This window comes from Aphis gossypii, chromosome 1 (genome assembly GCF_020184175.1).
Source record: "Aphis gossypii isolate Hap1 chromosome 1, ASM2018417v2, whole genome shotgun sequence".
In the NCBI taxonomy this organism is placed as follows: domain Eukaryota; kingdom Metazoa; phylum Arthropoda; class Insecta; order Hemiptera; family Aphididae; genus Aphis; species Aphis gossypii.
The window spans coordinates 64,159,495-64,187,433 of NC_065530.1; the positions used below are offsets into that span (position 1 = coordinate 64,159,495).

Consider the following 27,939-nt stretch of genomic DNA (forward strand, 5'->3'; position numbering starts at 1 on the left):
ATTAACACAGACATTATCATACTTCATAATATTAGTTAGAGAGAATTTTGCCATCATCTTATGAAGCAGTCGCAGATGGTGGTGCAGTGTAGGTATACGTATTGTTATAGGTATTATATTTATACATACTTATTAATATTAATAGGATAGCGAATATTGTAGTATAGTAAAACGATAAAAATAATTATTAAGTAGCGAGTTCCACCCAAAGTATAATATTTGCATAAAGACGATGAAGGCTAACGCTTAAAGATGATGATGCAGTAGAAATTGCTAAATTCATGGGGCGATAACGGATAATAATGTGATCAAATGCCGTAGTATAGTATGATAATGTCTTATATTTAACAATTTAACAGACCGCATTAATGACAATAAACAGTATGAAAAATAATTTATTATCAATTGTAAGCACTTTATAATCGTTGCTGATTGCGAGCGCGATTCATGGAATTCCATGAATTGGATAAAATAGCCGATTCAGAAACCACACCCTCAACCCGCAACCCTCACCCGGTCCCTTAGACCGGTCTTAATTCCATTTTATGAATTAAAATAATAATAAGAGGCCAATATAGGTAATTTTATTAAAGAAAATATTTTTGTACTAAAATGTTTTTGCAACCTACAAGTGGGCTTCTTAAACTCTTAAATTCATAGTTCTTGCGCTGCCACGGCTTCCGCGGTGGCCGTATAGTTATTTTCCGTTTGTTATCTGAAAAATAGATTAATCAATAAATTAAAAATATCTAACTAGTATTTTAACATAATAAATCTAATCTAAGTATATTCAATTTTTGTTTAGATTTATACATGCCTAAAAATGATTAAAATACATACATTGCCATATTATGTACTAATGTTTAGTAATATGTTAATTTTAATAAATAAAATAATAAACATTAAATAACGGCTAGGATAAATGGTAGTATTTTAATTATAGGCAAATATATTTATTAGGTAGGTATATTATGTAGTTGTTTATTAATGTTATGTTATATTAACTTTGAAATTATGTTATAGATATTTTATACGATTAAGAATAAAAATATTAATTATTTGTCATAAAAACATAACTATCGTAAATATCAATACAATATGGTGCCAATAACATGTCGCGATCTTATACCCCTGTTTTTTGCAGGTATAGCATTCTGTAATCAATTAAAAGGATACACGAATAATTAAAATAAAATTATACCAATCACGTCTCTATCTAATTTATTCTGTAAGTTTTCAAATTGTATAATCTGATAAAAATATTGTTTTGAAATCGTACGTATACAGATCAAGCAAGTTTATAAAGCACATTCACCAAGGGTTTTTTTTCTCTATAGAAGAAACGTATTGTTTGATAACTTCTGTGTACATTATTAGTGTATAAGATTCTTACGAGTTCAAGCCACAATACTTATAAATACGCATATAAATCGTATAATTATTGAGGCGTTAGTATAATTTATATACATTTCGTAAAACGAGTATATAAATCAGAGCGTTTAGTTGAAACTTTTCGCGTCCGCGTTAATTATATTATGTATAGGACGTATAATAATAGTAGTATACACATATTCTAGTATAATATTTTCACGATAATAAAACGGAAATTACGCCGCGAAAAACTGGGGAAAAGAACAGACGGAATATAATATAATATTAACGTGTCAAAAGTCAGAACTCATATTATTTATGTCAGGTTTATTCTATTCGAGTTTAGCGAAAATATAATATATTATAATAATCATAAAATATACGCGCGATAGGCAATATAATAATGTTATAATACCTAGTGCATAATATATTTTTATTATTTTTATACTATATTAGACGTGTACGGTATGTATACTGTGACAGACTCCATCCAACGGCCGATAAATTATTGCTTGATGTATTATTATATAATATAACTCATACCATATTATATTATGTGTAAAACGCTTTTATAAAATATTATCATTTTCAGGTTAAACGGATTTAAACCATATTAATATTATACACATTACACATAAGATGTGAAAAATTCGGATTTCTTATAAGTACGTAATATATAATTATAATTTTAATCCTTTTATTGTATATTTTTTTTTATTGTTATTATTTGAGGATAAGAAAATATAAGAAAAAATAAAATTGAAGTACGGTTTTTACTTATATTATATTAAATTTAACGGCCAGCACCGTCATCCCTCGTCGTTGTTGTAGATCCACGATTATTTACAACAAGATACTCGAGCAGGAGGTCACTGATGCTGCAGTTGAGTTGCAATTTTCTACGGTTTCAACGAGTTCGCGACGTGTGTCGTTGAACTTTTGTTAGCAATAAACATAAAAATCAAAAAAAAAAAAAAAACACACACACACGTTAATTCAAAATATTTCCCTTGTTCTCGAGTAGTTCTTTTGTTGTAACCGCCACGTGTATGTTATGTATTATTATGTGTGTATGCATTAAAAAATTATTTTATACCGTCGATAATCTGACTTCAGAACGAACATATACGATGAAGTGGTCAGAGAGAGGAAAATAAACCGGGAAAAATCGAGGAAAAGTAAACGACGACGCATCGTAGTCCCGACCTGCCGCCAATTACATCCACGCACGAGTTGAATAACATGTACCCATATGTTATATACACATCATACATATTATATACATATTTTATTATATGGCACGTCGTCATCAAAATTCACACGAAAAACTGCAGAAAATAACACGTATGATGCACATGCAGCGCTCGTGTAAGAGCAATTATTGGTGTAATGATAAATAATATTCGCAGCCTACTATTTATTTTGGTAAGTTATGTAGCCACTGATGATGTAAAAGGTGGTGGGTAACGAGAAATAATTGTTGCCCCTCCCCAATTTAATTTTAGTTCTGCTGAAAGTATAAATGTTCAATGTTGGTATATGACGCATTAGTAAAACGGAGATAATTTGTGTCATTTTAAGTTAATAGAGTTATTATAGTAGTCAAACAAAGTTGGTCGATTCAATAATCAAAAGTTTGAAAAATAAGCACCTTAAACTAATTTTTAAATTAAATTTATTGGGTTAGGTTAAATCTGTAACGTTACATAAACACATCGAATAATTATATAATGAAATCAAAATATTTATTTGCTTACTATAAAAGATTAATTATGAACCTTTTGACATTCTATACTCGTTGTTTACTATACATTAATTATTTGTTCGCAGCTTATTTACGCGTAGAAAGGTGCAACGTGATTTGCGTGGATTGGAAGCAGTTAACTTATGATTTATTTTATGCGTCGGTAAAAATCAATGTTAAATACATCGGTTACAATATAGTTAAAGTATTGAAAATTTTTACGAATAACATGAAAGTAGGGTCTGAAAATATCCACTTGATAGGTCACGGTATGGGAGCCCATATCGTCGGATACACTGGGAAGAAGTTAAACGGTCAAATTCCTCGGATAACTAGTATCCATAGTATATATTATACACATTTAATTAATTTTTTTTTAAGAAACGTAATGGTTAAATCGTTTAGATTATTGGAGAATGGAAGCTATTTTTTTTTCATCGGAAAATAGTTCTTATATCACTCTTTAACTCTTTAACTTTAAGAATAATTATATTATTTTGTGTTCATTCGTTTTTATAAATAGACCTAACGTGATATATATATATATATATATATATTTGTTATGTTGCTTATCGTTGTATTATAATATTAATTATCGCAATTTCGTTATTAAACTAAATATGTTTCTGTTCTATTTGTTCAAGGATTAGATCCCGTGCTGCCACTTTATGAAAATACTGATCCGAAATACAGGATCAATAAAAATGATTCGACCTTTGTAGACATTGTACATACGAACGGAAATAGCCTTGGACTGTTTAAGTCACTAGGTCATATCGATTTTTACCAGAGCGGAGGAAAATCACAATTGAACTGCAAAGTATTAAATAAAGGTATGTTATTGATTTTTAAATTTAAATTATTAAATATCAGTATTCAATAGCCCAAAAGTGTAAATTGTAAAAATTTATAAACAAATAATAACCGTTTAAATTGTGTTAGTTATAAATTATACAAAACATAATATTCAATTTTCCCGTAAGAAATATTGAAATTATTATTTTAAAACTATTTTTTTTATCTATGCTAAATTATATCAAAAATTATGATATTACCTACATAGATGATGTTTACAGACAATATTATACAAAGCACCAATCAGTTATTTAAAAATTTATTTAAATTTTGTCGTCATAACTTAAATAGTTGAGTAAAGATCGCGAGGAGTTTTGACTATTTTCCGTTCAAAAACGTTGTTTTCATTCATTTATTATCGTATTATCGTGATTTTGGTTCCTGGTTTTCCGTATTGGTATTATTTTATTGTTATTATTATAATATAGTCATCGTAATATCGGAAAAGATGCTGAATGCGGTGTGATTTGTAAGAGAAAATAAAAAAAACACAACATGTACATTGTTTTATGATTGCACCATATTGTATTTCATAGTATTCGAGTAAAATAAAAAATATGTATTTCAATTTTAAATAAAGAAATAATTTATCTACAATATACCAGTATGGCAGTACCTGTATTTTATGCACATAATTTGGTGGAAATTGCAATGACGCGATGATTGATGAGTGATGGGACGCATTGAAAAAAAAAATATATTACATAGATAGCAAAATATGTGGGTCATTCGTCGAATATCTAGACGTAACTACTTATTCATCAATCTGTTTTAAACATATGGCGTAGGACTGAATTTAAATTCGGTGGTGTCCTTTAAGTCAACCATTATTATTGTTGCGCAATAGAGTGTTCGAATACGGATGATACTGGATATTGAATATACGAGGTATCAGATTTTGTATAATATTATCTTATTGATAAAGTCACCATTAATAAATGTTGTAAGACAAAAATCTAATTATTAGATTTAAACTTTAAAAATGAGGGTTAAGGGTGCCTCCAGGTGAGGCCCTTAAAGCCACGTTTTCCAAGCCTGTATTTCTAAAAATGTGTATATTGTTAAAATAAAAATCACAAAAATACCATATTATACCATCAACTATTATATATAGACACGTACAAGTGTGTGATTAGGAGCTTGTATAAATAAACTATAACAATATAAAAAATACTACCTACCTATGGTATGATGTTATTATGAATAACCTATGAATATTACCCCATACCCCACCTGCAACAAATCGTTGAACACACTCCTGTTGGGAGTGCAGTTCGAAATCGTTTTTTTCTGCACACGAGGGAAAAAAAATTACACATTTAAATCTTTAAAAAATAGGTGTAGTACCTACAAGTTTTTTATGGTAGTAAATAAATCTGAATTAAATTCAAAGCCATACGTTCAAAATATATTATGTAATCGTTATACAAATACTGTATTTAAGTGCTCACTGCAGCTTACTACGAATAGTTACACAGTGTAACTATGCGTACAGTTTTTTTTCGCACAAAATATACAATATGTTGATATAAGTATAATAAATTATCATATTATATGCGAATACGATATATTTCTTATTATTTGTATTTTTTTTACTAATTGCTTTATTGTACATCCGACGCGAGGACAAAAATAAAAAAATACAATTGTTTGCGATTGCCAATTTACTGCATTATTCCGGTCGAATGACTTTGGGAGAGGACATTGCAGCTGTAGTGGCGAAGTATACGATGTATCGTTTTATCCCCATACACATTATATTATTTAACTCGCCTGCTAATAATAATTTCGGACGTGAGTAGACTGCTCTCGAGAGGGGTGCTAGAGGATTTTCGAGTCAATAGCGAAGTAATGAATGTTGTACAATTAAACATACTACGTTTGTAAGTGTATATTCATGTACTTACCTTGGTATATACCTATAGTAAAATTATAATTATTTTTTACCCAAAAAATCAGAATTTAATTAAAATATTTATAATTTAAGCTTAAAAATCACATTGTACGTATGAAACGTGGAGATACTAGAGAGTAGTGACGTATATGCGATAATGGATAGAAAAATTTTATTATATATTTGCGTTGGTAATTTTTTGTAACTAAAATACTTATTGTAATATCATTGGGAATTAAAAAAAAAAATATTAATCTCATTATTATGTTTCGCACCGATGAATCACGTAAATGCTATGAATTATGATCATGTTGCTTGATGGGTTAGGTTAGATAAAACTTATTGTATATTACTATGATCAAATATATAATTCATATATTTTTATATGAATTAGACTTATATAAGGAATTGGAAAGGGATAAAGTAATATAAAATTGGGATTTTACAATCTTAAATAATGTCTTCGAAACAAATAAATTGAACACAATCAATAGTAAACAGTTTTATGTGCAATACCTAATTACTATATACACATATATACTTGTTGAGTCAACGCTTAAAAAAGTAGAAAATTTTAATCAAATGTTTGTAAAATTATGTAATCATTGTTTGTTATTATAAATTGATACAATAATATGATTACTGTATGTATAATTCATATATGCATGTTCATAAATACCTATTCTTACATTATACGCATAATTAGTCACTATGACAGTTTGGCATATAATATTAGATACACTATTATTAACTTCTTAGTCTTTTCAAATACTATGGCGCAAAATTAATAAAAAAATATAAATGATTTTATTTTGTTCACAATTGTTGTAAATTGTATTATAACAAATTAATATTTAAAATTTCTAATTTAAGTTTTTTTAGTATACAAAAACCCAATATAAAAAAAAATATTGAATGATAATTTAAGATAATCAAGTACCTATTATAAACATGATAACTGCAGGGTATTGTATTATTTGTATTATATTGTTATTAAATTTTAGTTTTAATTTTTCTGTGAATGATTTTAGAAGTAAATTCTTAATTATAAAGTATGTGAAATCTTAAATATACAAGTGAGTAAATACATTTTTTACAGAACATGAAAGATATTATTTAAGTGCTGTTGTTTTGGTCATAGCGCGATTAATGACAAGTTAACAACAATTATTGTTACACGTATACATTTTCGGGAACCATATATTTTTAAATACACAATCAGGTATTATTCTACTAAATTTTAAAACTTTATGATTAAATATCCATAATTTGTAGTTTATGATTTTATTATAATATAACTATATAAAACCTCATTATATAAATTTAATGTGTTCATTAGCTGGCGATGAAATATTACGATAGCTATACGGTACTGCAAACCATGGACGGATGAATGACTGTCAACATTTTTTAGAAATAATCAAATTGTCCAAAATACTTTGCAAGTATTATTATTTACTTATATCAATCAAATATTTATATAACTACAATATTTGCCTACAGTACCTATTAGATTTTTATTCTTTTGCAATTAAAATTATGATACAGGATACGAATGAAATCAGACGTGGTGTTTCGTTTACTAATCGATCATGAAATAATGAAAATATTAACTTCTTAATTTGTACTGGTATAGAAAAATAGTATGATCTGTCGATTCGATTTACTGAGTATCATTCAGATTACCAAAACGTTAATTCAAAATAAAATAATATGGGGTAAGTTTTAATTTCAATTTCTTCAATATTTCTTAAGAAATGTCAGTATGATATCAAATTAACGATAGTTTGGCCTATATTATAATATATATATATCGTTTACTAATTTGTGCCAAATTATAATGTGGACTGGGATGTAATTATCTTGTGAACTTTTTTTATAATATAATATGTACTACACTAACAAAATATTATATACTTGTTAGTGTATTTATGTATAGTTATGTAGTATTGTTGTATGATATGATATTTTAAACTCTTAATCACAATATACAGGACTTGGGTTGTTTTATTATTCATACGTAATTACTTATTATGGTTAAAGTTATGCATAATATTTTTTTTTTAATGACTAATAATGTTGAGAGTCACTCTCAGATTAATGTGTATAATTTCATTGTCTAAGAATATACCACTTAGTCTAATTATCTATTTTCTATACATATAATACATTAATATGATACCGTAGCGGTCATGCCATCGAATGAATATGTAAAAATAATAAGGTATTAATTTTGTTCATATTTTTGAGTTGCTTGTTTAGTGAGTACAAAATAGTGAACGTTTATCAAAATAAACGTATTGGTTAAATGTGTAGATACGTTTTAATTATAAATATTCAATAACAGTGGTAATTTGTAGATAAATATTTAAGGGATCAGTGGACAGTGTGGTTTCACTGAATATTCTGTGACGGTGTATACATAACTGTTGTATGGTGAAGCTGTTAAGATCTGTTGAAAAAATTCCAATTTATTATCTATGTGCAAAACACGTTTTTAGGCATTTATAAAGGCCAATAAAAAATAAAGACCACGGGAGATCATCTTCATGTCCTTGCAAAGGAGACTCGATTTAGGTATGACTTAGGTATAGATAGTATGTTTTATAATCTAATTAACACGATTTCAATATCAATTATACACCTAGAATTTATGATCTTGATGCAGTGCTAAGTGTAATAAATGCGAAACGTTTCGTTTCGTTGTTTTTTTTTTTATTTTAAATTGTTTATTCTCCTCATCTACTGTCGATGAAAATATTAGTTTAGCTGATCCTATAATATATAAAAAAATCAATCGTCAGAAATAACTATTTATCGATTGTGTAGCCTACATTAATGACGTATTTCTCAATTCATGCAAACATATTCCTATGAATTATTAATTTTAATATACATTATATGAAAAAACACGGATCGGGACGGTTTTAAGAAAAAAAAAATGTTTTTTCATAATTTTATTATTACAGAAATAAAATGTAGTAATTATAACCGTGTTATTGCTGTCGTCGTGATGGGTGGGCTTTAAAAGACTTATTATTATTATATAATATTATAATATGCCAGATGCTCTTAAAAATAGTATAAGAACGGTGTAAAAATAACGATATTATAATGCTCAGTGGTCCAGTAATAGGATTAAGACGAAAAAAAATCTAGATGTATGTATAATAATATACGCTTACATAGCGCAGCTCACACACAAAAGGTCGAGGGAAAATCGGGTTTTTGTTTTATCTAAAGAAGTATACGGTCTTTTTATAGAGCACTATAATATTGTATAATACACCATGCGTACTGATAAATGCTACTGCAGTACCTATATATGCGTATAATAATAATATTATGACTTGATAGTTGGTACGCCCAATTACACACCGGGGTTTATTAATTGAACGTTGAAAAATGCGTCAAAAAACTTATCGTCGTCGTGGTGGATTTTTTCGTAAATTCTATATAATGTTTTTTATTGTAGTTTATTTCTGTGTCCAATTAAAATATCGTAGTTAAAGACGCATTGCATATAAATTATTCAGATGGTATGCCCGAAAAGGTCTTTGGATTGCGGCGGTCGAATCCGGAGATGTCGTATAGGTATGTTTTTACGGTCGAATTTCGGGCACAAGAACGACCTCTTAATAATACTCTCATCGAGTTGAATTCGGAACGATTGTCGCATATTATTGAATAATAAAACGCAATATTATTGTATTATATAAATAATATTAATTTTATAATAGATACACTAGATACACTGTAGTAATAATAAAGGTTTAAAATGATTCTCTTAGAATTATGAAATATATGTCATTTTTACCGTCAGATGACACGGTTGTATATATTTTATTACTCCGCATGTCTGTTATTGACATTAATGATAATAAATGATTTATTATTATTTTACATTTTGGTAATAATTGGGTGTTATAGTCCTTGTTTAGGACTTTATTGTATTGTTATGGGATATCTTGTAGAATTGATAATATAGTATAGACGTATAGTAATAATGTATATTCTTTTAAAAGTAAGTATTTAAATAAATATCAAATATAGGTACTTATGTACTATCATTATATCAACCAATATTTTGAATTTTACTATTTTAGTTTTAAAATTAGTATTTTTTGCATTTTAAGTTTTTATATAACATTTAACGATATGTATAAAAAGCTTAGTTCCTATGTCAAATGGGTTTAAATGGTTTCTTCTCGTATATCATATGATGACATAATAAACCATTATTATTTTAATTTCAATTTTTTCTTATTATCATTTAATTAATATTATTATTTTTCATGCACATGCAATGTATCAAGAAAATACGTTTCATGAAATCACAAAACCCTAAGTAATAAAAGTATACTATATAATTAATTATAAGTATATATATTATAAAAAACATATAGGCAATAACAATCTTTGCTATTAATATTAAATACTATAGTTCCTCTACTGTGACAAGTTACATGTCATAAGAGCTTATACTTTGGATGGATCGCGGATGTCATATTATTAATCATGTTTGTCGTGTAGTAGGTACTCACGTCCGATTTTAAACGCGTCAGTCAGTCACCGCCGGGCGTCAATCAAGATAACTGGCCTAACCCTGAACCTCTATCACTCGATGACTACTCGAATATTAGGTAGTATAATATATTATTACGATTTTGCGTATATCTGTAATAATTAGTTATAATTTAATATTTATACATACTTAATGATCTGACTGCCCCTAAGTCATAAGTCACTGGTCATATTATGTTCTCGGGTTACTCATCTTTACCATAATATATTATTAGTTGTTAAAAACGATTTAAAATTATTTAATTCTATTATTGTACTATATTAATGTTGTTGTTCTCACTTATCATTTGTCACATGTATTTATCGTGAAGTATAGACTGTAAATCATAATGGTGTTTAGTTAAAATAATCGCTTAGTCGTTCGTATGACACACAAAATTATTATAGTACAGTGGTACAAAAAGTAACCATGTACCTACCTATATTATTACCCTTATATTATTATTTCCCATTAGTTTCTATTGTTATTGGATAAAATTCATTTTTAAGCTATGTTATATGTTCATGTTAACTAGTAATGATCAGATATATATTAAATTAAAATACGATATCCTATATTTTTTTAAATGTAATTTTCCCCATAAGGGAATTTTGATCGAGTTTATATTTTCCGACTGCAATATTAGTTTGTACATACTATTAAATTTTAGTTCTTTTTGAAGACGAATCATTCCGAATTCATTTTATTATAACATAAATTATAGATAAATATAGATATTTAGATTTTTTGTATACACAAATATACAAAAATAATAATAATTTTTTTCAGTAAAACGATTACAGTAGTCAGTTCCGACCTAATACATAACTTAAATTAAAAATTAAAAATTCTCCACTCAGCATTGGTTTTTATTTACAACGATATATCATTTAATTCAAATTTAGCACATCCATAACAGTGACAACTACTTTACGTACAACATATAGGTACCCAGTACCCACTTGTCCAAATATTTTTCTTTTTTTTTTATATCATTAAAAATTAATTTTACTGAAGAAAAAGTTATTTTTAACAATTTTTTTTTGAAATTCTCATATCGGGAAAAGTAGTACGAGAGTAAATGTCCTTGCTGTCAAAGAAACAAATTTACTACACATCAGCTACCGTGATTATTGCAACTGCAGTTGCACTTTCGCGTTTTTTATATATTTCCTTTCTGATTATTTAATTTGTGTTGCTTAAAGATTCCGACGATACTATGCAGCATTGCATAGTCGTATTCATTTGCTTTAGTTATCACTACCGAATGAATATAATACGAATATTATAGTGATAGTATATAGGTAAACATAATTTTTATGCGATATTGGAATTCTTGTTTTTTTTTTTATTTACAACTAAAAAATTGTTTTTTTTTTTGAAAAATAATAAAATTATTAAAACATAATATTTTTAATAATTAAAAAAATTCGTTTCTGTACTATTTTTAAAATAAATACTAAATACAATTATATTCTATATACCTATTAATTATTATACATTTATATTTATACTATAAAGCTAGAAATAGTATTATTATTTTTATAACATTATTATAATACGACGTTCATCGCAAGTCGCAACCATAGTAGGTAGGTACCTATAGATAGCAACGATAGTCAATTATAAAATTGTGGTTACTAAATTCCGAATGACGCGCTTAATGAAATTAGTAAAATAAGAATCGCGTGTTTCGCATTGCAAAAGTGTTATTTCATCATTGAAAACTATTGCTACTGCAATTTGTTTGTATACTATTGTGTAAATCTCGTCTGCACTAACAGGTTTCAAATAATTTCTGAAATGTAATTTCGTATTGACGTAATTATACGATCTGTAGGTGTCTATTTATACTCAATAATGATATATAAATATAATCACGTGTTTAGACATATTATCGACGTAAACACAACATTTGTTTCGTGTATATTATAGATGCTTGAAAGTTTAAAAGTAGCATAAGTTACTCTGAAGTTCGAGATTAGTTAATTATACAGTTGATTCGAAGTTTTGTTCTTAAATCCAAATCATCTAGGCTTATTAGTTATTAGTATTGTAATAATGAATCATGTTTAAATTTTTTTTTGGCTAGAAATTAACGTATCACTGTAGGTATAGACTAAACATCACACGCAATTAAAATACTCTACAGACATATAATCTGAACGCTCTTAGATAATATGAAAAATGTTGAGGGTACTAAGCACCCCCTCCCACCAATTACGTGACAATTTTCGCGCGTACAAATGCTCGGCACGTGATTTATTCTTCGTGTATTTCATAACATTAAAGATCGTTCGGAATGCCGCACAATGTGATGATTATTAAATCGGAGCGGAGGAATTCGCCCTCGAAACGAGCGACGGAGGTGATCTGGTAAAAACAAAACGAAACATTTTCTGCCAGCGGGTCGAGATTTCTTCGCGGTGCCTCGTCTTAGGGCGATTTTAGTTCCAGGGGGGAGATGCGGTGTAGAGATGAAGGGGGGAACGAAGGTTACACACACGTCGTGAAGAGAGTTTTTCTGTGCGCGTGGACGGCGATGATCGTGCGTTGACCTCAGAGCGCATTACAGGGATTCCGAGCTGTCGATGCTGCTGCTGGACCGTTTTCTTGACCACGCGAGTAGTTCACTCTGTATACACGCGTGCGCGCAAATCGTCGTTTCCGCAGCAGTGCAGTAGAACTATATCCTATTCGTACAAAAATACAAAAATATTATTATTAACGTAACGTAAACTGCATTTGTGTGGAGATGCAGTTGCAGTGTCGACTCATCGTTATGCAGTTTATATACATATATGTGTATGCAGTGTCGAATAGGTAAGAGTCACGAGAACGCACGCGCGTGTGTGTGTGTGTGTGAGTGCTCTCGTGCGTGTTGAGGTGGAGGTGACGGCGGGCAGGGGGATTGGAGGTTGGTCTCCTCTTTACCGAGAGGGAAAAACAATACGTACATTTATTGAATATAATATAATATATAGACGCGTATTCGTCGGCACAGCGCGCGGTCGGCCAGCGGTTGAGAGTTCTCCGTGATAAAAAAAAACGCGTTTGACACACGTGATACGAAATGCACAATAATAATAAAATAAAAAAAAAAAAACTCCAGTGAAATGGTTAGGCGGGATTCACACGCAGGTACTAAAATGTGGAGTCAGTGGAGATCGAGAGAGATGGCGGCGGACATCGAGATCAAGAGAGGGGAAGAGGCGCGCACGCACAGCGGTGCTCGTGCAGAATATTTTAAAGCTCTTATGGCCATAAGCGAGTATTATACTATTGTATACCTGCTATAATATAATACTTGTACAATACGGCCGCAGTGACGATTTCTATGGAAAAACAGCGATGACGAGTCTTCTTCTCAACTGCAGCAGTCATCAATACGCATCACTGAAATAATAACAATAATAATAATAATAATAATACTAAATACTCATAATAGTCCATATACGTATAATATCGAACACATGTAGTAGACAAGATTATAATTATTGTACTTAATAATATTATGTTGTAGGCTATAGTAATTAAATATATATATTATATTGTTTAGGTTACAATAATTTGTAATCGACGCGCTGCATGCCGTGGTATACCTGCAGTGTCATATATGGTACACCCATCTCGCGAAGATTGAGGAGATCGATCTCATTATCATACATCATTGATTATAATGAATATTAATACAAAAAGGTCTACCATCATTGGCGATTGTGACTGTATGGATAAGTTAGGTATATAATACCAATACTTTAAGTTCTAACCTAGGGCGTAATGATATTGTGTTCGACTTTTTTTTCTATAAGAGGAAGATTTTTTCGAACAGGACGCGTTGGACTGCAATTTTCAAACACCATGAAAGTATTTGAAAGGTGACCGATTTTACTTTCTGAATTATTCACAAAAGTTTAAAATATTATTATACTATACTCTGTCATCGTAGTCTAAGTGTTTTTTTGTGCGAATAATACATATAGGAAGGTATATTATTATGTATAATACATTATAATATTCATGAGTGTATATATACCAACTCACGCTAACCCACTCGACGTCACGTGGAAGCGTAGTAGCGGTTGCATGTGCAGAGAGTGAACCGATGATGGGGTGCAGGAAAGCTCCGGTAAATATTTGAATGACACTCGAGTGGCGCGGAGGGTTCGGTGAGACGTGAACTTGTAAATGGAATTATTATCATCGCACATGAGTCAAAACTTGTCGTGGCAGTGACGGTATATATAGACTGTACACATATCTGGAACTCACCAGATATATATTATATGTGATTGTACACAATAATATATTGGCAGTGTTTGCCTGTTCTTTGTATAGGTACGATATAATCATTTCATGTTTCGCGTACAGGCGTATTATATATATATATATATATATATATATATAATGTGTTTTGTGACTCGAGCACTGGAACTTAAACACATATAAAACATATTAATATATATAGGTACTACGTATTGTCAATATTATTATAAAGGAGTGGATGCAATGGAATTGGATTTCATACCACTCAAGAAAAGATTTGTCAAACGGTAGGTATGGATTTGAATGAAATATAAGCCAAAAAGCCTTTTTGTAGATAAAACTTTGAAAATATTATTCACAGTAAAAATTGTAATGGCATATCGCCTACGATATATAATATTATACAAAATAATATAATAATGTAGTCTCAATTGTATCTACATGGCTAGATATTATAAGTATAGGTATTAAGTATAATTAAAAACGTATTGTAAGCAATATTTAAATTTAATTTAATAATTCCGTACTTTTTTTCGTTTAAATGTTAATATTATTTATTTATTTTTACGTATTTTTTTTGTTTCTTATACTCTAAATTTCTATGTTACTAATTAAGTTCAAACATTGAAACCTACATTAGCAGACGAGGTTAAAAAAAATCTAAAATTATTGTCGTCGTGATTTTTATATTTTCAGACATTGGAATCTATATAGTAAGTTTCCCTTTTGGTAATGTTACAACGGTATAACAACTTTCTGCTTTTGAGTTGTGACGTAATTTATTTTGATTAAAATTGGAACACTATAGTGATTTGTACGGAAATATGACAAATTTCTGTGGCCGCAGTTAAACATTACGGTTGGTTACTTGGATGTCAGAATACTGGAAAATTGAAATTTAATTACAACCATCCGGTAATTATTTTCGTCTTTACGCCATATTTACTATAGTTCACATAATGTCTTAAACTCCGTTAAATTTAAAATAAAATAATAACGAATTATAATAACTATTTTATTTTCTACGAGTACAATGGAAAACAATACATAAAAATAAAAATAATATTCGTTTTTCATGAGTTGCAGGTACTTGAATTCACTTCCAGACGACTTGCATCCGCCAGAGCGACCATACGAAATGGAAGTAAATTTAATCTAATATGTAGCACGTGCAATACCGGTAACCGATACCTTGACAAGACACAAGTGAGTTGGGAGTCGGGATCAATAAGAGATGGCTGCGGATGCAGTAAGTGGTGCGCGAACTCGGCTGTGTATTATATTTTGTATTATTATCATTCAACAACTTGGCATCGTTTTCAATCTCAATCGAAGCCTAGTTTACTGAATTAGAAAAATAATACATCGTTTTTTAAACACATTCCATATTATCAATGTTATATAATATGTAATAATTATATGCTTAGTGCTTACTTTCTTTGATATTATTCGTCTTGTACCAGGATTACTGCAGTAGGGTGATTTTTGACAATCGTATACGCTTACCTTATGTTAGGTTACCTATATAATATTGTTTAACTGCATTTTCTTTCAAACTTCAGCGTATATATGGTGTATAATAAAAAAACTTTTAATAAAATATATAAACCACCATCATATTATGGTAATACACTTACACTTACAAACGGTGTACATGAAGATACGCTAATATTTAAAAAATATATTGAACCATCGCAGTAACCAATATTATTAAGCACTTTCAGCTCAGTAAAAATTTATTTCAAATCAGTATTTGACGCCAAGCATCAAATGGCGTCAATCGCGCCACTAAACGGTCCCAAGGATGCCTGAAATTTGATGTAATCTGCAACATGTTAAAAGTGACGTATTTTTAGTTAAAAAATTATCATTTTATTTCTTATATGGTAACATTTACATCGATTTTGATTCTAAAATATTATCAAATTTTATTATAATTTAAATTCAACCAGGAATAAAAAAAAAACTATTAAGTGCCATATTAATTATAATTTATTAACCGATATATATTTAAAAAAATTCAAGAATATATTATATTTGATTAGATAAAAGACGAACTAAAATAAATATTTCATTAAAGAAAAACCGTGCTATTATAAAAACAATGAAAGAATATCGTTCACTTTTATTACAAATACGTCGTCGAGTGATAGAGGTAAGCAATAAAGAAATAAAAATATTTGTTTAAAAAAAAATGTCATTACTATTAATTAATGTAGAATTGTATATCATTATACTTTATTAGCACCATCACGATGCAAGGTAACTTAATAAGTAATATATACATAATATGTAATATGTATATTATTCTACATGTACATATTACTCTATAATTCTATATGAGTATCAAATAATATTGTTTATAATAGACATGGGAAGATTGGTTACTTGTTATGAATTCATATAAAAATCAGATAAAGTTATTCTTTAAACTATAAGTTCATGCATTTTTCCTTGTATCTAATAATAACTTCTAAAGATAAATTATTGGATACAGTTTATTTATTAAATACGCTATAAATTAATGTTATAAAACGCCGTAATTAAATATTAAGTTAATTAAAAAAAATAAGAAATTCTTTGATTGTATATTGGATTAATTCTCGATACGTATAAATTTGAAGCCTATAGGTACATATTTATTGTTATGAGACTATGCACTTATCAGATGGTACCTGTTTAATTGATTATGATATGCCTTTCTAACTAACATAGGTACTCAATAATACAATAATTATTAATTTATATACATTTTAACATAATTGTTTGAGCAGATGAATCATTAAAAAAACGATCTTGTAGTAAAATTGTAGCTTTAGTGGTATATTGTTGTCTAAAACATTACAATATATGAATACGTATGTGGATACGAAACTATGGATGATTATTGTTTGATTTCTTTATATTCGGAATCGCATAGATTGGCGAACGATGTTCATCTGATGATGATGGTGAGATAATAACGGTCTGTTATAAACGTCCATATAAAATTATATTATATAATTTATATTTTTATACTATAGTATTGAACTATAAATCACACTGATATAGCTAATAGTAAAAGATGATTTTATTTAAAAATCTTAGAAAAATCTCAGTGAAAAATAATTGGGGTCAATATTTTTTCTTAGTAATATAAATTTAATATGTAGGTATAGTTTAATACTAATTATATTTTGTTGCTACCTACATGAAAAAAATAAATTGTTAAAATCTGAGGCCTCACTGACTCGCATTAATCCGGGCTTATATATTATATTATAGTGTTATATTCCTGTATTCAATCAACAGAAAAACCGGTAAAAATATTACACGCGTTTCGTGGTGTTCTCTATTAGGTATATTAAACCATTATATCATACACGCATATTATGCATTTTCGTGCACATTTTCTTCAAGATAAATCAATGTAATTTTTTCGAATTCCACAATTCTCTGCACTTATAATATGCATATAAGTGGTGAATATTCGTGATAAATCGTCAGGACATGTATGTGTGATGGGTGTCTAACGTATGATTATCCAACGCGCGATTTATTATAATTTATAGACTAACCCAACCACAATTTTATGTATAAGTATAATATAATACATAATATTATCGTATGACAACTGCAATCACAATAAAAAATTATAATTATAATTATTTTATTTTGAAAAACGGCGTGTAAGTGCCCCATCAAACCAACTTTGTAACATAGGTACTGACTTTCAATTAATAGATACTTCGAGAATATTATAGGACATATGTCATATTTACACTTTTAAATTGTGAAATTTATGATGTATCTACTCATTTTATTACTGATTACATGCTTATAAAACATATATCTATAATATTAGGTTCTGATAAAAATATGTATATAATATATTTTATAGTTTTATTCACTCGTATTGAGGTACGGGGGGGGGGGGGGGTGATTTTTATATAATGGCTGAAGATTTATGGTTTAAATGACGCGCGCTGCGTATGCTGCCGACTGCAATAGTTATAGTAGTCGTTGCATTCAAACGTCGAAGTCTGCTTATAATAAGTGGTAATATTATAATGATTTTGTGAAATACGAACGAGCTTATTATCTTCCACTTATACCATTACAAAGTATTATTAGGCCAACAATTATTTGTTTATTAGACAAATACGGTTCTTGTTGTTGACTCCAGTATCTTAACTTTGTGATATAATAATGATAACTGAAAATGTATTCGCACAGTTTAAAAAAAAAAAGGGCAAAAGAGAATGAAAGGACATCTAAATTAATTAATTTATACTCATTTCACAACACATACAAAATCTAAAGGTTAATAAACGGCCATAAGTGGTTAGAATACCAATGTATAGGTATTTCAAAAAAATTATTTCTGCTGTGGTATGCAAATTACTAAAATGAGAAGCGCTCTGTATTTTATATTATCTACTATTATTGTAGATTTGGCGTGATTGATATTATTGTTCCAATAAGTTGTGTATTTGTTTTATTTTACTCTATACACATAGGTAATATAATATATATAAATATATATATTTAATGTTTTTATTGTTCACTTTCCGATAAGAAGCTGTACTTATGTATTATACATATTTATTGTATGCATATTATGTACATTGTACGTCTTGTGGTAGCGGTCGTATAGATATACTGAATTTGTCTTTTGATATATTATGTATGCAGCGTTGGATTACTCGTATGGTACACAATCATTTTGTTCTTTCGTTTTTTTATGAACAGGCAAAGGGAGAGGATGGCATAAAAATATAAAATATAATTTTTTGAATTGTTTTTATATGCATGTACTATATGATACATATAGCCATGATGATTTATAATGTTTCTTAGTTATCACTTTATTAGTGGAATAGTTTTAAGTATGCCCATATACTTAGAAGAAGATTTCTGTACCTTAAGCTGCCATAACCACGTTACGATCTCGAACAATCGCAACAAAAATCGCCATTTAGATTTGCGTCATATTCTACAACCTAAAATCTAGTTTGTTTAACGATCTCGTTTATCTTTCTTACTTCGGTCATCTCTAATTATTATTATTATTTTACGACGACATGGCAATAAAAAACCTTTACTCTTGAGTACTTTCTCAGATTTTCTTACACGCCAATTTTGCTCATTGCATATTATATTATTATTATATGTACACGGTTAAGGGGCGCCCTCCCTTCGGTTATACCAGGTGATGAGTGCTCGTTATTTTCAATATTCTTGTAGTCACCTTGACCCGTAATCGTCTCGACAGACCACCACCGATGCTCTGGAGTTTTAAATGAGGATTACGATATCTCAGCGACATTACAATTTGTAATTTTTTTTTTTGCACGCTAACAACTAACATTATAAAATCAACCACAGCATACGTAGGTACATCTAACCAGCATGGTCGTCTGCTGTAGCAAAACTGTCCGCACTCAACGACTTGTATCATGTAGTATAAATATAATAACATTATTATAATAATGTTACAACTATTATGAAAATTATTATAAATTTTAGTTTGAAAAGTGATGAGGCAAATAAAATATGACGTGAAGAAATCGTTGTCTAGTTATTAGGTACCTTATGAATTACACTTGACACGACAAGATAAAATCTACCAGTCTATATATTTGCATTGATTTATCTATTATATTATAAATAACATTCAGAGAATAATAAATAGTATTGGAATAATTAAAACACTGTATTACTAGCTCTTTTATTTTTGAAAAAGAAAATAAGATATATAATAGAATTCCATTTAAAAATATACTTGTTGGTATAGTATTTTTTAAATCTATATTATGACATAAAAATATTAGTCTTAAACATAACTAAAAAAAAGTTAATTATTTTATTTATAATCGATATGATTATCCTTATATCTGTGGAAAATAAATTGTTATTAATTTTTAATATTCTGATACTGTTCTTGCTAGAGTACTACAATTAAACTATAGAGGGTACCTACGCTAACGCTAAGCACCTCCAATGGCACCCGCTTATACGCATATAACTATAGTTGTGGAAATACTCCCCTAAAATGTTATGCCACGAGATGATAATGTACTGTACAATAATTATCTAAATTTAATTGATCATACTATTGTCACAAGACAAAAATTCGTAGTACAAATATTTTTCGTATGATCGAAAAGGTCGACGATACTCTTTGTATGACGTTGACGTACTTTTCGTACGCTCTCGTTGTCGGATCATTTGAAAATAATAATACACGTTCAAATATATTCAATGCAATACAATCGTTAACTGTGATCTGTACTCACATATGAATATAATATTATATATAACATTTAATATATATGGCGGGGCACAGTATTTATTATTGATTATTACCTTTCGATCGGATTATTATTAGGGCCCGCCCATTACAATACAAAACGTAAAATGATTTATCGGTTCGCGGCTAGCTATTAATTATTCTTCATTACTATACGGATATAATACGAGTGTGATGTGTATTATTATTATTATCACAACACGCCATAATATACTCCAGGGAATTGCGATTCGGTATACCTCCTCTGGCTTTGTGTGTTGATTTAATGCGCTCATAAACGTCGTTTTACACTCATAATATGCGCGCGTGTACGACTACACGTCATAACACTGCTAAAGGTGGCTGCTGCAGACTCGTTAAATTATTACGTGCCGTGTAATTATTTAGGACGTCCGAATCATATTTTTTTTTTCATCGCTGTCAATATTTAATATTATATTATAAAATACGCGTTGGGTTGCACGTGTGTGGTAGATCGAAATATAATAATATAATACATATATTCTACATACACCTAACTCCTAAGTACTACTCGGTTAGCCATCACAGCAGCAATTATCTTGTTACATACGCCAAATAACAGACGGCGAGCAATGGGATCGAGGGTGTTGCTGTTAATCCTGTAAATACATGAACATTGTGCGCGCGAAAAAAACGCTCGTGTGTGTTATTCGCACACGTGCAAAATTAATTATTAGGTTGCAAGTATAATATTATTATATTATATTTTTGCACCTTAAAGTCATCGCATCCTGTGCTGCACCTATATAGTTGGCCGGCAACTACTGTTGTACATCGCGATTGATATATTATTAAAGTAATTCGATTGCGTACACATACGATATTATTATAAATGGGTGTCGTGCCATTCATTGATCGTTAGGGATAAAATGTATACAGGCGGTATATATAGGTACTATATAGTTATAGGGCATAGATACTCATTGATTTATGCTCTCTCGAAACGACGATTATGAGACCGTCACGTTTTTATATGAATTTTATGCAAATGCTTAAGCTGCAACCTTCTTGTTTGCAGTAAATGCAAGCTAAAAAGCTGTATCAGTTAGAAGAGATGCTGCGCGCAGTTTCCTAACGATAATGATGTATGGATGAAACGGAAATATACAATTATGTATAACGAAATAACGAACTCAGTTTTAATACCTCCCGTTTATAACAATTATCTTGTATTCTCTTGCAGTTATTATATTGTCGTTTTTTTTCTGCGTCTATTTCATCGTCATTCGATTTACAATATCAATATTTCAATAACAATAATAATAATAAAAAAAAAATCTACTTAACTACTAATAAATAACAATCTATCTATTAGAATAAGAATTCATAGGAATATATTATTTTGTACTTATCTGAATTGAGAAATGTATTGTGTTTTTTTTTATTACATATTGTACAGGATGCACAATTTGTGAATAGTTATTAATTATCTATTGATGACAAGTTATATGGTGAAATCATATTATGGCGGTCACCAGTAGTACAACTGTTGTAAAGCATACCATAAAAAGATCGGTCCGACAATTTTTTTTTCTAAAAACACCATTTAAAAATTACCCCAGCTCTTCGATGTAATTTATAAAAAAAAAAATACGTCATATATATATATATATATATATATACATATGGGATATAATACATCATTATAGTTATGAGTTTTGGCTTGACTAATGCTGTTGGTTTTAAAAATGATTTCTTATTATGTGTTATAGTAATATCTCGTATACCAACCTACCATCTATAAAATATGAAATGGTTTAATAAGTACAAAAAAAAAAATATATATATATAATAATCTATGTTGAATTTTGTATCTTAAATGAATTGTTATTATTTATTATGATCACTAAGATTGATTATTGATAACAACATTATTATTTATTAATATTTTATTTGTTATTTACTTATGAACTCATAGGGCATAGATGAACACGATCGAGGTTTCCACCATTAATATTGTACGTACTTATACCAAAGGAAGTATTAATATATAAAATAGATTTGAACAATATAAATTATGTTATCTATGTTTACGCTCAGTCACAATGTTTAATTTATTTTTATTTATAATCTACGTTTGCAATTTATTGTACACTCTTCATCTCATCACTGGTGGCTAGTTCAATCTACGAATAAGTAGTATATACATACATACACATTTATCTACTTTAATCGAAAATCTAATATCGAAATTGTGTGATTATACAAGTCTTTACTATTACAGGAAAACGTTGGTTAGGTACATAGTAATATTTCAATGTTAAATCAATTAATTTTTTCAGAACTTTATATTTCTATGCAGTCGATATAACGATTTGTTGATACTATTTTGTATCTGTAATAATTATTAATTACAACCTGATATTGTGTAATATGTATTTTATTAAAACGCTTATGTGAGGAGGAGGAAATCATAAGCGAATAACGATTTAAGTTATTTAATTAGCAAAAATTAATTATCTAGAATTAGATAAAAGTTTTTATGTATTGTACAGCGATTATTTAATTTTATTATGATGCTTTGAAAAGTCGGTTCTCAAACTTAACTATTTTAAAGAAGTCGAGGAAACGCAATATGTTATACAGAAACGTTAGCAAAAAATATAATAGTTTATCATCGTTAATAATTATATAGCATTAACACACTTATATTTATTATTTATGTATTACAGGATGTATCTTATAGTTCATACAAGTTATACATGCGATCGCTACACGCGTAGCTATTATATATAAATTTATATAGTATGGAGTTTTAAAAAACAAAATAGACATGTTTATTTCATTTTAATGTGTAATTTCAAAATATTTAATCACCTAATTTAAACCATTAATAAAAATAAAATGCGTAATTTTTTTTTTTGAAAGTTCTATGATTCATCAGGTATGCTGTACTGTATGTATATTTTACAGCATATACACACTTATTTTTAGTCAATTTATTGATGATTGTAATCATAAATCTTTTTTAATTTTTATCACAGTTATTCTCTAATCATAGATTTTGTATTCATAGATACTTATTATTATTATTTTTTTTTTAACAAAATATGTTATTTAAACTTTAAATAATGAGTATATTATTAAACTATAAGTAATAACAAGTCAATTTTTAATTGAATTTCATAGTAAAGTTCAATACTGTTCACTTTTTATAAAACGTTAAAAATTATTGTTTAAAATTCGTAAATCACCTCTAATGTACCAAATAAATGAAATCATTTCTATTTAAATATTAAATTTTGATAATATTCGTGTTATCAAATGCAACAAATCAATTATCTGTTAACCAAACTACTTCCGATATTATAATAATACATAATTTGCCAGTTGTGGTGACTACTGCTATATATTTATGTTTAATATAAGTTATAAGTGTATAATAATAATTAATTCCGTTGATTAATTAATTTCATAAACACACACGTCCAATTTAGCTGGCAGACAACAAATGACAATAAATGAAATTGATAAATTACGCGCTATTTTTTTTTTTTTTTTACAGTGTACGAAATAAACGATTGATCGTAATATTATTATTTGATTATGGTGTTTTTGGGTACCGGAATATCAGATGGCCGTTACCACGGATTGTTGAAGACAAGTAACTACGACACTGATGGCTACAGAAATTATGAAGCCAGGAAGTAATATACCGGGCAGCTCGCAAGGTTCGTATAAACAATATATTTTATAAAAATAATTACGACCCCCGCGTACAGTGAGACGTCGCAGCCGCCGTCCAGCGAAATACCTGTCGTATTTATTGTATCGTGATGATAGCATTACTCAAATTATTATGGTTTAAAATTAAGTACTTAGTTTTTTTGTAGTATAAATATTATATTTACAACAAGTGTCGGCATTTATAAAATGTATGTATATTATATTTCCACGCTGCGCTTTTTCAGTTTATTACACTGCAATGCGCGTCTGCAGTAAGTATAATGTATAACGTATAAGAAAAATGGAAACATGATGTTTAATATTATGTATAAAATAGTGACCGAGGAGAGCTGGTTATAAAACGATGTGAACTTGTTTAAATTTCATGGTAATTTTTAATAAAAAAATCAAGCACCCCCTAAATGTTATTCCACCCTTCGTCCTAGCAATGATATGAACAAGCAATTCATTTCTAATATATTATACATTAACTCGTTTGTACACGATAGAGGTATACATATACGAAAATAATAAACAACACGGAACGCATATTATATTGTTTTAGACGTCATATTTGTTTGTGAGTTTTAAATAAATCGTCATTTCGGGTAATATCAATTTGATACGCGTGCATAATGCTTCGATATCGTTTTTGCCACATTGCGATGGCGCGCGCGAGGAATGTTTAAAACGATCGTCGTCAATATTAAATCATAGACCGTCGATCGCCAGATGTATATTTATATATAATATATATCGATCTGCTGATGTACCACCACATACCTATCGTCCGATCTGCAATGCGTATACGTGATGACAATAAACGTAGGAGTTCGTCGAATCGAATAGACGACTGTGACAGTTGATCGGGGTAAAAAATAAATAAAATCGTCTTCACACGAGCATAACATAAACGTGAGTCACAGAGGTGCTGTACCTATACGCGTCGCTGCAACTGTCGTCGTCGTCGTCGTTAATTATTATCTGCAATATTATACACGTCATATACGTATATATACACAATATACATCGTGCACGGTAACGTGATTAAATAATATGATCGACTGGACTGACTAGACTCGTCTATAGCTATAGTTTATAAATCACAACAATATATTATGACGTGTCGCACCAGTGCGATATATCGTTTTAAAGGCGCGTAAATTTTATTGACGAACACAATTTCGATCGGATTGCTGCAGTGCGGTTTTCCCAGTATTGCGAATTTCTTGCAGCCTGACGACGGGATTCAAGTGACATTTTATTTTCAATCGTAATTTTACTGATTTTAACCGCCGTACTTACTAATATTACTATATTACTTATATTACTACTACGGAGGTAAACGTATATTGTTTACCTTAATAAGTGCTGATTTCATGATTTCGTACGATTTTCAGAATAAATCAATATACAATCGTTCTATATATACGTATATAATATATTATGCCTTACAATATGGCATTTTAAAATTAATGGTTTATCGTCACTCGTCAGTCTAGACAAGGGTTAAACGACATCACACACACACATTATATATATACACGACGTATCGGAATGAAAAACGAATAAGAATATATTTTTGTCGCGTGTATTTGTCAACAATTATTCTATACGTTAAAACGGACACAATACAAAAGAATATTATTATTAAACGAGACGTCCTTAACATTCTTCAAGAATTATGATGTACTAAATCAACAATCGGTAGGTTCGGATCAACATCATCGTTTTATTGCTTATATTGAAAATGTGCAGAAAAAAAGAGAAAAAACTGAGAGCGCTGAACTATATATCTGCAGTTGTCACTTTGTCAAATGGACGGATTACGGATCTAAGTGCGCATGATAGGTGAAACAATGGAAAAAAACTTTTCTGGTAACGTTTAACAAACAAAACAGAAAAAAAAATTCCATAATATACAGGTACTATAATATAAAAATAATATTTTTATAGGTATATAGTAAGTATACAGCCAAGATTACAGTATTGATGTGACGCGACGAGCTGTATCGCAAAAGAAAAAAAAACTTTCTATGTTTGTGATCTAAAAGTGGGCAAGTTTTAAAAATTAAACGTTATTACCTTTTACTGGTAAAATGAAAGAGATGATAATTTTAAAGACATTTTTGAATTTTTGCGTTTATTGTGATATTTTATACATATAAACATAATATATGTATTATATTAATACAGTAAATTGTACTTATATGTTCAATGTTCATATTGTATTTAAACATATGAAATTATAGAAATGTTCATCTAGAAGAATAAAAACAACAATTTACTATTTTTGTGAACACTCTGTAGACTGGATATAAGCATGGTTGGGTATAAATTATATTAATTAAAATCCGTACAAACGTCTTAAATGGTATGTAAGTAGTAGTATGGGAAATTTGTCGAAAAACAGGAATAACAGAATTCGTGTACTTAAATATTCATATCGAATTATTATAATACCCATAAATGAGCGAACATGATTATCGTTTATCGTGGAACAATTTATACGTTTATATTATATAGCCAAAAACCCTAAATCTCTAGGACACTTAAATTATACCGAAATTTAATAACATTATACACTATATTATGGTGAATACAGTATAAGTACTATAATACACAATCCAGACATGGTTATATTATAAATTTTATTTGTAATTATAAACAGTTTTTTAAACGTCCGTAACGGTTGTTATTGGTCGTATAAATTTATACTAATGATTATCTAAAAAATGTATACGCTTAGGTGTACGAATAATATTCAACCAATTCGTTACCTGCCGCATTCGGTTTATTATACCTGCATCTGCACGCACAGCGGCGAATTTCAAAACGACCGATTGTGCGAAAAATAAAATATATAACGCCACCACTGAGTGTAATATAATATTATTATACTTTGAAAATTACGGTTTTGAACAGTTTAACGTTGTGTAGGTACTTGTGTCAATATAAGGTCACGTAGATAATACGTAAAACTTAATACCGTATAAATATAATATAAAGACTGTATTCGTACATGTAGGACGTAGGTTCATTCAGGACATCGCGTTTTCGGTATGTTTTCGCAGTAAACCGCTGTTCGTGAAACAGAAATATATGTATTTCACATTATAAACAATTGTCTTGTATAAATTCGTATGCCGACAGTTATCATAGTTATCTATTAAGTTTAAATATTGAACCATACTTTTAAAGTTTAAGTATGAAACTAAATAGACTCACATTCTTACATGTTGAATACTGATTAATCTATAATTACA

The 27,939-nt window shown here is 28.9% G+C and overlaps 2 long non-coding RNA genes across 3 annotated transcripts; both read left to right on the plus strand.

Annotated features, from left to right (window-relative positions):
- The first annotated feature begins 2,177 nt into the window (after window positions 1–2,177).
- On the plus strand, window positions 2,178–3,846 carry LOC114121701 (uncharacterized). The gene is made up of 3 exons (XR_007603542.1): window positions 2,178–2,796; window positions 3,202–3,278; window positions 3,760–3,846. It is a non-coding gene; the product is annotated as an uncharacterized LOC114121701 (long non-coding RNA).
- A 3,001-nt stretch (window positions 3,847–6,847) lies between these two features.
- On the plus strand, window positions 6,848–16,507 carry LOC126549424 (uncharacterized). Of its 2 annotated transcripts, XR_007603535.1 has the most exons (10): window positions 6,848–7,086; window positions 7,204–7,309; window positions 7,413–7,582; window positions 9,401–9,458; window positions 10,398–10,507; window positions 13,988–14,168; window positions 14,241–14,766; window positions 14,897–14,981; window positions 15,391–15,609; window positions 15,781–16,507. It is a non-coding gene; the product is annotated as an uncharacterized LOC126549424 (long non-coding RNA). The 2 variants fall into 2 exon arrangements; XR_007603533.1 differs by having other exon boundaries at window positions 13,988–14,766.
- Window positions 16,508–27,939: the final 11,432 nt, after the last annotated feature.